Source organism: Eurosta solidaginis, chromosome 4, assembly GCF_040869045.1.
Source record: "Eurosta solidaginis isolate ZX-2024a chromosome 4, ASM4086904v1, whole genome shotgun sequence".
Lineage (NCBI taxonomy): Eukaryota > Metazoa > Arthropoda > Insecta > Diptera > Tephritidae > Eurosta > Eurosta solidaginis.
The window spans coordinates 37,664,563-37,679,173 of NC_090322.1; positions in this window are offsets into that span (position 1 = coordinate 37,664,563).

Below are 14,611 nucleotides of genomic sequence, written 5' to 3' on the forward strand. Positions count from 1 at the left end.
AAATAGCTCTCTGCGTGAGCTCTCCGCTTTCGCAATCAACAGAGTTGGAGTCTTTTCCCTCAACGTTAAGCGAAATCCTAGAAGGGCGCTAAGCAAGTTACACATCTGGGTGACAGGGAATGGTCTCAATATCAATACAAGAAAGACAGAACTGATACTTTTAAGTACCGGATCCAAGATACCTCAATTTTGAATGGCGTCACCGGATGCCACTGAACTCTCCCGCTCAACAAAAAAGAACCTTGGCGGCGAGATAGACAACAAGCTAAACTGGAAATTCAATATTGAGAGAAGAGTAGAGAATGTATACTTCGCATACTACTCGTGTAAGAAAATAGTTAGCAGAAGCTCAGGCCTAAGGTCAAAGCTTATGATGTGTCTCCACCCAGCGGTCATAAGACCCATCCTAGCGTGAGGAGCGCTAGTGTGGTGGCAATCACTTGACAAACAATACAACTTTAAAAAACTAAGAAAAGTACAACGGGCCGTGTCCACCAGATGCACCTAGGCCGTGTCCAGCTGCCACTGGAGCTCCATGTCGCCTTACAGCTGCAACCATCTTTCAAACTCAACTAATATCTTCCGAGCAGAGCTATTAGGACCAGAGAAGGCCTGTTGCTTTCTGTTGGAGAACTCTGTAATCGGTCGAGGGGTATAAACATATATCCTCAGACAGCCAAGCAGCGTTGGATTCACCACTTACCTCCAAGGCAATGAAAAAGCAGATAACCATCGCATTGTGAAGAGCCGATCGATAGTCGATTTACCAGGTCTGAAAGCGTACTAATTAGGTGCAACCAGTTCCTTGACTTTGGGCTTCAATCTTTCGCACAGTACGCTAGATAAAACCTTATACGCGATCTTGAGTAGGCTGTTTCCGCAGTAATTAGCGCGGTATCGCTTTTCTTGTTGATTGGGCAGAGCACACATAAATTTCAATCTGGTGGCATGCGCTCATCCGTCCATATATGAGCCGTTTATTTTGAAAGTGGCATAAGTCATTTCCAACTCATGGTCTTAAATGCATTGTTATTTTTGAACGAATGCATATATAGATGGTTCTACAATTATAAAATAATAATAAGAATTGTATCTTTTGGATATTGGACTCTAAAAAACTGGAGGGGAGCAGAGATACAAACAAATTACCACTGAACCTAAACGACATGAAATTACTTATGGCACTTTCAAAATAAACGGCTCATATATGCGTGCCCCTTACCAACTCTTTGCCTGGATGTTTGAACAGCTTGGCGGGTAATTCGTCATTGCCCGGCGCCTTGTTATTCTTTAGCCGGGATATTGCTATTCTCTTTTTATCGAAGTCGGGTGTCGAAAGGTGTTTTATATAATCGGCGATTAGGGTACCATGTTCAGCTTCTCCATAGCACTGAGGAGAAGTGTTCTCTGCCCGGGCTTGAAACCTCCCGTCATCCGCCGGATTTTTCCGGTATTATTACTATCAGCCAGCATCTGAAGTTTTGTGGGACATAACAATATCAAAAATTATAGCTGAAAGCACTGCGAGGGAGCAGAACTAGGACTAGTACCCCCTTTTGCTGCAATACTTCGGCGCTGAAGGAAGAGTTCATTGATATCATATGGACATCAATTGATGGTGTTCTGTATGACGAATGAGTTCGATCCAGTTCCCTTTTAAGTTAAACCACAAATAATTTTCTTTTTATCCATTACTATTTTATGGCACATCACTGCTTATTGCGCACATGACAATACCGTTAATGTGCGCGCAGATCAACAACAACATAGGTTTAGTACACAAACAACAACATCAGCATTGCAAACTCTATAGATGGCTAACTGATTTTATACGAATATGCAGTTAGAGATAAATCAAAGATACAGATATTAGATACGACTCGTATACAAAAGGCATCACGCTAAAATAGGCTAAAACAACAACAAGAGTACAACTGATATGAGAAAATAAAAGAAGTAATCAAATATCATAGCCCAAGTCCGTTTGTGGTTTTGTATAGCAATAGGCGTTGTTAGAGTCGTCCGCAATCGCCTCACTTCCTTCCTCCTTATCTCTCGCGTTTACCATACCTTTCCACTTGCGTTGTCGATCACCAGTCTGTAACCATGCATGTTTACATGGCCAGCAAATCTCCTTGTTGGAGCCCCTCTTAGAGCTACTTGATTGTAGCATTGTATGTAAATATTTGTTGGTACATTGCCTGTTTTGGATCAGCAACAAAATCGGTTTTGAATTACCCTAAAAAGGCGAGAATGCATTTGCGGAGCCAAACATTTACTCAGCATTTAAGATCTTGTTTAAGCGCTTTGCTAAGGTTTGCAAAAATTGTGAGCTGATATGCTCCAATACTCTTTGTTAGTTTACTTGTATTCAGTGTTGTTGTTACTTGAAAACAAAATACACACGAAACTTGTGGGAAGATGCTAAAGGACTTTGTGATGTCAATTACAGTGTCCTTGAATAAAAGTGTAGAGATATTGGCTTAGGCCGAGGGGTTTCAACATACTTCTCCACAATGAGAGAGGAAACTCCCTCCATGGTATCAAAAAGACATCACCATCAACATCGTGCTTGGTAACTTCTTGGCCCTGGTGATGAAAATAAGAATTGTGGCCCTCCACAACAGTATTAATTGGCAGCGGGGCATTTTTGGTCTTTGCAACCCAAAAACCCCAAGAAATCTTTTCTTTGCGTAGTTGTTGTAGTGAGGACAGTGCTAGGCGGGATATAAATGCGGTACGTTCCGTTCGCCCTCCAAAATATGTCTATAGTTGAATATGCCATTCCTCGTAAGGAAAGGTATGGGAATGATGGGTAGATAGACCAGCCATCCTTATTATAACAACTTTTCTTAGAAATAACAGAGTAAACTTGAGACTATCAAATGAGATTATGCCTTCTGATCTGGAGCATCTTTATTCATGCGCATAACCTGACCAAGCCACAAAAGCCGTGTGTTTTCGAACATACAGACGGAAAAATTAGGAACCACGTTGCAAGATATATTTCACAAAGTTGGTTGGCTGTTTTGCAGCTTCCAGTTTGTAGCAGCTAATAGTTCAAAAAGTTCAACCGGGGCTATCTGGACAACATCTGAAGAAAAAACTGAAATCTACACGGATCACGTCGCGGTGGACGTCACCAAAGCTTCACCGTTACTATATAGTCCATCTACAGACGCTGATCATCTTTTTGTAGCAGATAAGATATGCACATGGCACTGCGCAGCGGAAATACGAACAGTATTGCAAGATATGTTGCGGCTTAAGAAACCGTCCGACTATTTGTGGTATTTGAAAAACCTTCCTGTACAAGCTATTAAAGCGCAGTAAAATAACTGGTCGCCCCGCCGAGTTGCTTCAACATGGAACTAAAGATTTGAAAAAGCATGCATCAAGTCTTTAGGACTAGAGCATGCTCCCTAAGGGGGATTGAAGGAAGTTCGCGCATAAGTATCTCCGCCTTATTTATCATTTGAAGATGTGCATGTAACAAAATGAGGTAAAGACCGGCAAGCCAAATTACCCTTTCTCAAAGCTGGTATAATACAGTATACTCTTTAGTCTGTAAGTTTCGAGCACCAATAAACTCGACAGACAGTGAAATTAATATAAACTATGAGCCGTTAAGTAAATTATGTACAACACCCTCAAGGTGACTTCACAGGATGAATAGAAGGTAGCGGTGTTACGGAAGGCAATCGAAGTGTAGAAAAGGAAATACTTTCTGCTCAAAGGCAACAGGAATGAAGTACGGGTACTTACAGCAGCATCTGATAAAATGGGATATCGTGCGGAGGTGTAGAGTCTCTGTGGCTTCTATAAGTCATCTCAATGTCCTGGGCACAGCGGTATTGAAGGGAATGAACTCGCAGATGAGATGGCTAGGAAAGGTTCCGATTTAGACATAAGTGAAGTGGACAGCTCCGTCCGACCAACGCTGAGTTATCTCCTGGGGAGGATCGAGGACAATGAGAACAGGGCAACGAACTTGGTATGGTCCTTATGACCATGCTTGGATTGGAAAGGCACCAGCTTCCTTCTCAAACTGAACAAATCTGCGGTGAGGGTACTTACGGTTGTCAGCACAGGTCATTGTGCAATCGCACAAATGCTCCGACGGTGGCCAATACCAACCAGCGCCCTCTGCTGAGGCTGACAGGATGATTAGGAAGGGGAGTCGATCTACCATTTTCTTTGCCGATGTCCGGCGCTTCAAAGAAGGCTTATATTTCTGGGCTCACGGTTCTTCGACAGCCTGGCAGAGGTTAGGAAGGTGGACGTCTCGCTTCTTCTTGGGTTCAACAGGGAAAGCAAGTGGTCCGTTGAGGACTACTAGGACGTAATGGGGTTAAACGAATGTGCCACCCTGCACTTACTAAGGGCACTCACAATGGACAAAAATTTCTCCGAGTGGAAGTGTGGGCAATACCCACGCAAGCCCTCTTAACCTAACCTAACCTACAGCAGCATTAGTAGGTTTTGTGTTATTAGATTATTCTTTTGACAAATGCTCCTTTAAAAAGTGTTCTTTCATAAGAGAAAGGGTATCTTTATATCATTTTAGGCGTCGATGTACTGCATTGCAAACAAGGCGTCTGAAGTTAATGCGCTACCGTAGACAAACTATAAAGCCCACTTTTCTCTACTTCTCCAGTTTGCAAGGCAAATCATGTGGTTTAATTGAGATAGAAGTAAAAGCTCAGTGAAAATTAATCAACAAATGGGAATAACAGATAATTCTAGGACGACTTTTGTAGACACCAGGATAACGAGATTGAAAATTAAGAAAAATTGTTAACTAAATTATCTCAAAGCTGCACAGCTCTTAAAGAGAACTATTTCTGATGCCTTCAGATACCTTAAGTGCACCTTATATGGATACAGACCAGGATAGTTGGTAGCCACACTTGTACCGACAGCGCTGAAGCCTTAGCTCTATATTCACAAATTCCTATGAGTGAGCCAGCTAAGAACGCTCTACAAAGAAATATCTGCAAAGGGGGAAGCTGCGATTTCGTAGGACATCAAAATATTAAAGGTTTTAGTTGAAAGCATAACAAGCGAACAAAATTTGATCTAGTACAGTCTACTGATGGAATATTTCGGCGTTAATTCAGAACTAATACAAAATTTGAAAGACCCATTCACTACGCTATTTGTCAACCCAGTTTTATTTCGATTCCCACGGATACAATTAAGCAATTCCAAACAGTTTTTATTACCTATCATCAAATGAAATCATTACCTATTACTTAACTATACTTCAGGTCCATTAGCTTACACGCACACACATATCTTATTATTAAGTTAATAACTATTTCTACATAATTTAGGTATTTATTCTCTTTCAAGGTAAAACAAAATGACAATTCAAATCACAATTCAATTGTGGGAATTTATTGAGTAACACAAAATAATCATAGGTAGGAAGGAGTACATTAAACGCGAACCGTTAAGTATAGACTATTGGCCACTTGTTGTGGGAAATCGAAGACAAGAGGTAGTGAAAAACACGAAACTTTTGTTGAAGCTTTTAAGTAGTACTTAATAACAAAACCCGATAGCGAAATAAGTTTTTAAATAAGAAACTCTATAAAAAAAAGCTGACGAGATATACTTGAGGTGAATAAGGTGATATTTGATACTGATATTTTCAGTTGTATTGCCGCTTTCAGTAGCATCATCACCTCACATTCATATAGTTACCACAACATACGGCCCACTGTAACAGCAATCAGCAAGCGAATGACAGACATCATTCAAGTAATGACTTGCAAGCATTTCACTCGCGCGACAGTCGCCCAACCGCGAATGCGCAAACTTCTCAAACTGTTTATAATGAGTTATACTTAAGTATAAACAATACATCGCCAATTCACTGACAACCACCAATCCACGGAATCGTCATCTACGATTTCACCTATTGCCTGAAAATCAATCCATCGATTCATTATCGCAGCCACCAACCGTCTGTCGGACCATGGTAAGCACCCCTCTACTGTTCGATAAGACACTAGTCCAAGACACCAAAAGAAAATAGGTGCCTTCTCGACACTGGATTGCCTGGTGCTGCACCAGCCTTCGACAAAACCTATCTTACACAGTGACATATCTGCGATGGTGTTGAAAGCCCCCTTTTCCGAGTAGCCTAAAAACAAACTGAATGCAGGTATCTTCACATCAGACACTTTCATAACCCACTGAAAATGGCACAATGCATATACTTGATTTTCGATACTTCCCAAGGAGCAAATTCTACAGTCGCTGAAAGGGGGTGTCTGGTTGTGAAGTAGTGTGTCCAGATGAAGCTGCCACTGATTTCCATAGGCAAAAGCAACAAAGAGGAGATCGATACGAAATACTTAAGCGGATAGTTTTTTCTTTCTCTGCTAGGATAATGAAGCCAAGAAGCAAATAACACATTTTTTAGCATAAACAGAGTTGCTAAACCGCTATACACTTATAGAACTTTTGTTTTTGTTTTGCCCTGAAGAATAGGCACAGATACAAATTCACACATTTAATATGAAAAAAGAAATGCATAACACTCCCATATGCCCTCACATATAAATTCGATTCATATGAAAGTGCTTGCATTTCATATAAAAGTGAAAAGAAAAAGCACTTCCATATGAGGCGAAGGCACTTCGGTATGATATTCAAATTTACATTAACAAATTGACACCAAACAATTTTTTTGAAATATTGTAGCACTGAGAGAATTTTTAATTCAAAAATTATTCATTAAGGGAACCATCGAAATTCTTTAAACATTTAAAAAAAAATTTGATTTTTTCCAATTTCAAAAAAAGTCAGTGTAAATATAATTTTGTATATGTATTGTGATTTGCACTTCCGTATAAAAATGTTTGAACAGCATGAATGTGGAAATATTTTTCAAAATAAACAAAATAAAACGAATAGTAAATGGATTTCGTATAAAATATAGGAGATTGGAATAAGGGATTGACAGCGCATGGAAAAATTTAAAGTTTTTGAACTATTTTGCTGTTCCCTTAGCATTGCCTGAGGATTGGGGGCATAGCAATAAAGACGTGTGTGTATAAATTCAGCTGTTGGCGCAACGTAAATGCCAAAATGATGCAAAAGTCGAAAGTGTTTGGGGCTTTACTCACGGAATTGAAATTCTCCCCAGTTTACGGAAATTTTTTGAGAAAAGTTTTGCTCATTAAAAAAAAAAAAAACAAATAAATGTAAGGTGCGTTTCCTTTTCATCCCTTATTTAATTTAATTTAATTTAATTTTATTTTATTTTTAATTCAATAAACATAATTTTATTTTATTTAAATTCATGCTATTTTATTTTATTTTATTTCATTTTATTTTATTTTATTCTGCTTTTTTATTTTATTTTACTTTACTCAATTTAATTTATTTTGTTTTATTTAATTTAATTTTATTTCATTTTATTTCATATTAGTAAATTTTTTTTTAATAAATTTTCATTTATTTTTATTTAATTTAATTAAATTTAGTTTAATTTTATTTTATATAATTTAATTTTATTTACTACTTACTTAATTTTATTCTTTATTTTATTCTTTATTTTATTTATTTTATTTTATTTTATTTTCTTTTATTCTGCTTTTTTATTTTATTTTACTTCAATTAATTTAATTTTATTTATTATTTAATTTTTTTAATAAATTTTTATTTACTTTTATTTAATTTAATTAAATTTAGTTTAATTTTATTTTATATAATTTAATTTTATTTACTACTTACTTAATTTTATTCTGTTTTATTTTATTTAATTTTTTTTTAAATTTAATTATATTTTTTATTTAATTAAATTAAGTTTAGTTTAATTTTATTTTGTTTTATTTTATTTTACTATATTTTTTTAATTTTATTTTTTCATTTCATTTTATTTTATTTTATTTTATTTTATTTTATTTTATTTATTTTATTTTTATTATTTTTTTTTAATATTATTATAACATCCGAAGAGATTTTAGGCCGAGCTTCTCTTCCAATTTGTATTGTGCTCCTTTTAATTTTTCTTACAAATTGTCGGGACGGGACCTACTTGTTTTATACCGACTCCGAACGGCATCTGCGAGGCATATGGGTTTTCACTGAGAGCGATTCATACCAGAAATATACTCGGAGTGCTTGCCGAACACTGCGGAGCGGCGACCCAGCTTAGAAAAATTTTCTTCTAATTGAAAAACCTTGTTTCTAAAATTTTTATATTGCTTTGCCCTGGGTGTGAACCCAGGATCTTCGGTGTGGTAGGCGGAGCACGCTATCATCCAAAAATTCTCTTAGAAACAAATTAATGATACAAATAATTATGGTTCGGGCGAATTACTTCTAGCACTTATAAAATAGCATACATAAAATTCTTCACTGCTTCATATACCAAAAACATTGACAGCCTTGGCCCACACGCTTGCTTGCTAAAAACGCTCGATATACCGTTGTAAGGTATTTCATAGTTACATAGTTTAACAATTGGTCGTAAGTTTGATGAGGCCGGGTAGAATGCCGCACAAAGCAATTTTTATTGAAATACCAACTACCAGTCAATGCATTGACTCTTGCCCAAAATATTCCCACACTTTGATAGTATTAAATTTTTTCTTAGTATTTTATTTATTAGATTTGTTTTCATTCAGTAGATTACTAGTAATTTGCCTAATACTTACTACGTATGTATGTAGATATGTATGTTAGGAGCATTCCCTGGAAAATCGTAGTTCTCGCCGATCAGAATGCTCATTTCTGGAAATATACTAAGCCTGCAACTGGAATATGTAAATCTCGCGTAATATTAGCAAAGCCGTTGTGAGACAAGCGCCCTCTTGAATGCGTACTGTCACCAATTTGCAAGAGCTGAACGATGCGGATGAAAATGCAGGGCGCGCTCTCACAACTTCCTTCAACAAATCTTCCCCGATAAGCATCCAAAAGAAGAAGTCCCGCTTTGGGGGAGCCGTGAACGTAGGACACTGAAATCAAAACTAAATGTGGCAACCATACAATGAGAGACTCAAGAACTAAAATAAGGCAGTAAGGATAGCTAAAGCCGTGTTTTGGCAATACTACTGCTCGTCGATTAACAGCTCTGAATCGTGTAGGCTCAGCAAGATTCTGTCCGAGTGAGATCACAGCGATCACTTCGTGAAAGGAGAGTATAGGATGTAGACGGCATCTGCTAAGTAATCACTAAACACCCACTTGAATATTCATTTCTCTAACTGCGAATGGGCTATTGGACTCGGTCTTTAACAGGGAAAAGATAAGTTCCTCCCTTCAAATCACCGGGTCCGAACAGTACCACTCCAGTGATGCTCTAGCAATTTTGGTGAACCGATCATTCTCTGAATGGATAGGGTATAAAGAACGAGTATAGCTCGAGCACATGTTACTCAAAGCTGAAGAAGGGTTAAAGGTATTTCTTACAAAAAGAAGGCAGAATGTCACACGAATACGCTAAAGACCACAGACCAATTAGCCGTACCCCCTTCAAGCTGTAGGTTCTGGAAAGGCTCTTAGATAGACCCAAGCTTTCTATGCCACAACATGGATGCATGAAGGAAGGTCTACCGGAACTACCCTCCATGGGCTAATAGGTACCATAGAGATATCCTTACACTACAAAATATGCACTCTGATTTCCTTTTTAGATATAAGCCCAGTCGTTCCACGCGGCCGTGGAATACTCCGTTAGTATTACATATGAGCCAAATGCGTAATTTCAAAATTTTCACATGCAATTGACGTTAATATAGTATGAACAGCATATATGATTACATAGGTACATAGCTACTTAGGTATATATAATTATGTATAGTTGAATGTGTTGCATGCAACGCATTTTTCCCTTTAGTTTATTCTACGCTATTTTCCCTGACTTATTCGCACATGCATACTTACAAATATACAAAACACACACCCATCTAATCAAATAACCATTTAATGGCAAATAAATATTTATCCAGCTATGTGACCCAGTTCTTTTTTTTCTACAAAATGTTCAACTAACTTTACTACCTTTATTCATCCCATACATTCATCTAGCTCGTACAGCAGTTTATATGATATTCGCAGAGTAAATTAATATAAGCGTATATACATGTGTATGAACACCTATTCAAGGGTATGTTTACTTGCATCTTTAAGCTTCCATTGTCTTTTCGTTCTTTGTCTTCACTACAAACAAATTTGTTAAATGGAAAAAATCCAACCATGATAGCTGGTGGTTGGCAGTTGCCTTGATTGTTATGTATATAGTTTTGTAGTGTTGTTACTTTTTGATTTTTTGTTACTCTCATGTTGACCTCCATCAATTTCTGCTAAAAAATTACTTTGATTTGCTGTTGTAACACGTAAAATGCGACCTTCTTTATTGTGGTACTTCTTGGCAATTCCAGATCGGCAATTCATTAAAGATGTAGTGAATTCGTTGTTGATTGAAAGGCGACTTTTGGAAAATTTATACTTTAGTTCGCGTAGTGCTTGAAATTGATACTTTACAGACGGCGCTATACTTTTGCTGTCCTTTTTTCCTTTCCTTTCATCTCATTTTCTTTTCTTTCCTTTCCTTCTATTTCATTTTCTTGTTTTTGTTGTTTTTTCGATCAGTTCAATAATTTTTATTTATTAGAATTTGTAGGCTAGTCTGATTTAATTTATGCTGGTGCAAACAAAACGATTACTTCACCTTACGCCCGACGTTTGGTTGAATATTTCAGCATCCTCAGGGGCAACACTATTTATTTTCAAATTAAATAATTTTTATGTTGAAAACCACATACATATAAATTAACAAGTTTTAACAAGTATACAACAATTCTACACTTACTACAATATCGAACTTATTTTATTTTATTTTATTTTGTTTTATTTAAATTTATTTTATTTTATTTAATTAAATTTTATTTCATTTCATTTCATTTAATTTAATTTAATTAAATTTAATTTAATTTAATTTAATTTGATTTGATATGGCATCATGACATGAATAATCTAGCATTATTACGCAATAGCATTCATTATTATGGCAATTTGCGATTCTCTATTTACTTACTATTTGCTCGCACGCGTACAATAAAAATATTTTATAGCTTATATCAAAAAAAAAAAATAATAAATAAATAAAATATCACAATCTAAAAATATTTCAAGATCCATTGTTTGCAAATAAAACTCAAAGTCGAAGCCAAAATATATTCGCACGATAGTAATTTAATGTGAACTTAGGTGCAAATAAATACAAATTTATGTAGGTAACGGTATGGACTATGAACTCGCAGCTGAATAATACAAATCTTTAGAGGAAACCCCATTAACCTCAATTAGTTTATGCCATAGCAAAACAAAAAAATTAATATCTTGTATCTGCTGCTAATAAAATTTGTAAATATGTAAGTAAATTAATAATTGTTGATAAATTACTTGGCAATAAAAGTTATGAGGTCAGCGTGTTTTACTTGGCAAATATGATTTTCGTAGCGACCAGAGATTTCAATTGGTTATGATGACAAACTAAATTTTGAGTTGAAAGTTGAAATACTTCTCGATGAAATGAGATGATGGTTAGAGGAAAGTTATAAAGATAGGAAGAGACATTTGGATGGGAACAGAAATAAGAACATAAATAGAAATTGGGGAGGGAACAGAAATTTGAATACGAATATAAATTGGAACAGAAAATTAATAGCAATAGGATTAGAAACAGGAATCGGAATAGGAATTCGAATAGGAATATTAATGGGAACAGAAATAGAAATTAGAGTAGGAATAGCAATAGAGAGAGGAGCACGAATAGGAAATGAAATAACCATACGAATAGGGAACAGAAATAAGAATATGAATAGAAATTGGAACAGAAAAAAAATATATATATAGGAATAGGAACAGGAATCGGATTACGAACAGGTATATTAATAGGAACAGAAATAGAATTAGGAGTAGGAATAGCAATAGAGGGGAACACGAATAAGAAATAGAAATATGAATACGAATAGGAACAGAAATTGGAATACGAAAACGAATAGAAATAGGAACAAAAATTTAAATAGAAATATGATTTGAAACAGAAAGCGGAATAGGAACAAGAATTATAATTTGAAAAGGAATATGAATATGATGAGAAATAGGAATATGAATTGAAATGAAAGATCCTGTTGCTGATGTTGCTTTGGCCGGGAATCGAACCCACGATCTTCGGCGTAGTAGGCGGAGCACACTACCACCACACCACGGCAACCGCCGTTAAATGTACAGTGGTCTAAATATTTATTAAAACAAGTAAGGAAGGTTAAGTTCGGGTGTAACCGAACATTATATATTCAGTTGAGAGCTATGGTGGCAACATAAGGGAAAATAACCATCTAGGAAAATGAACCGATGGTAATCCTGGAAAGTGTTTGTATGACATGTGTATCAAATGAAAGGTATTAAAGAGTATTTTATGAGGGAGTGGGCCATAGTTCTATAGGTTGACGCCATTTATGGATATCGCCATAAAGGTGGATCAGGGTTGACTCTAGAATTTGTTTGTACGATATGGGTATCAAACGAAAGGTGTTAATGAGTATTTTAAAAGGGAGTGATCCTTAGTTCCATAGGTGGACGCCGTTTCGAGATATCGCCATAAAGGTGGACCAGGGGTGACCCTAGAATTTGTTTGTATGATATGGGTATCAAACGAAAGGCGCTAATGAGTATTTCAAAAGGGCGTGGGGTTTAGTTCTATAGGTGGACAACTTTTCGAGATATCGCCATTAAGGTGGACCAAGGGTGACTCTAGAATGTGTTTGTACGATATGGGTATCAAATTAAAGGTATTAATGAGGGTGTTAAAAGGGAGTGGTGGTAGTTGTATAGGTGGTCTCCTTTTCTTGATATCGGCATAAAGGTGGACCAGGGGGGAATCTAGAATGCGTTTGTACAATATGGGTATCAAACGAAAGGTGTTAATGAGTATTTAAAAGGGAGTGGACCTTAGTTCTATAGGTGGACGCCTTTTCGAGATATCGCCATTAAGGTGGACCAGGGGTGACTCTAGAATGTGTTTGTACAATATGGGTATCAAACGAAAGGTGTTAATGAGTATTTTAAAAGGGAGTGGGCCTTGGTTCTATAGGTGGACGCCTTTTCGAGATATCGCCATTAAGGTGGACCAGGGGTGACTCTAGAATGTGTTTGTACGATATGGGCATCAAATTAAAGGTATTAATGAGGCTTTTGGAAGGGAGTGGTGGTAGTTGTATATGTGAAGGCGTTTTCCAGATATCGACCAAAATGTGGAGCAGGGTGACCCAGAACATTATCTGTTGGATACCGTTAATTTATTTATATATGTAATACCACGAGCAGTATTCCTGCCAAGATTTCAAGGGTTTTTTATTTCGCCCTGCAGAACTTTTTCATTTTCTTCTACACCCATTTTACGAAGTTTTTTTCTAAAGTTATATTTTGCGTCAGTAAACTAATCCAAATACCATGTTTCATCCCTTTTTTCGTATTTGGTATAGAATTATGGCATTTTTTTCGTTTTTCGTAATTTCCGATATCGAATAAATGGGCGTGGTCATAGTCCGATTTCGGCCATTTCTTATACCAATACAAAGTGAGTTCAGATAAGTACGTGAACTGAGCTTAGTAAAGATATATCGATTTTTGCTCAAGTTATCGTGTTAACGGCTGTGCGGGAGAACAGACGGTCGACTGTGTATAAAAACTGGGCGTGGCTTCAACCGATTTCGCCCTTTTTCACAGAAATAAGTTACCGTCCCACAGTCTAAGCCCCTACCAAATTTCACAAGGATTGGTAAATTTTTGTTCGACTTATGGCATTAAAAGTATCCTTGACAAATTAAATGAAAAAGGGCAGAGCCACGCCCATTTTGAAATTTTCTTTTATTTTTGCATTTTGTTGCACCATATCATTACTGGAGTTGAATGTTGACATAATTTACTTATATACTGTAAAGATATAAAATTTTTTGTTAAAATTTGACTTAAACAAAAAACATATAGTAAGGGGAGTAACGTGCCTACCAAATTTCATCATGATATCTTCAACGACTATCAAATTACAGCTTGTAAAACTTTTAAATTACCTTCTTTTAAAAGTGGGCGGTGCCACGCCCATTGTCCAAAATTTTACTAGTTTTCTATTCTACGTCATAAGCTCAACTCACCTACCAAGTTTCATCGCTTAATGAGTATTTGGTAATGAATTATCGCACTTTTTCGGTGTTTCGAAATTTTCGATATCGAAAAAGTGGGTGTGGTTAGAGTCCGATATTGTTCATTTTAAATAGCGATCTGAGATGAGTGCTCAGGAACCTACATACCAAATTTCATCAAGATACCTCAAAATTTACTCAAGTTATCGTGTTAACGGACGGACGGACGGACATGGCTCAATCAATTTTTTTTTTGATCTTGATGATTTTGATATATGGAAGTCTATATCTATCTCGATTCCTTTATACCTGTAAAACCAACCGTTATCCAATCAAAGTTAATATACTCTGTGAGTTCTGCTCAACTGAGTATAAAAACAATTTTCGACACTCAGTTCACCGCATTCCGTTCATATTTCGATCACTCCTTTTGCACAGGTAAT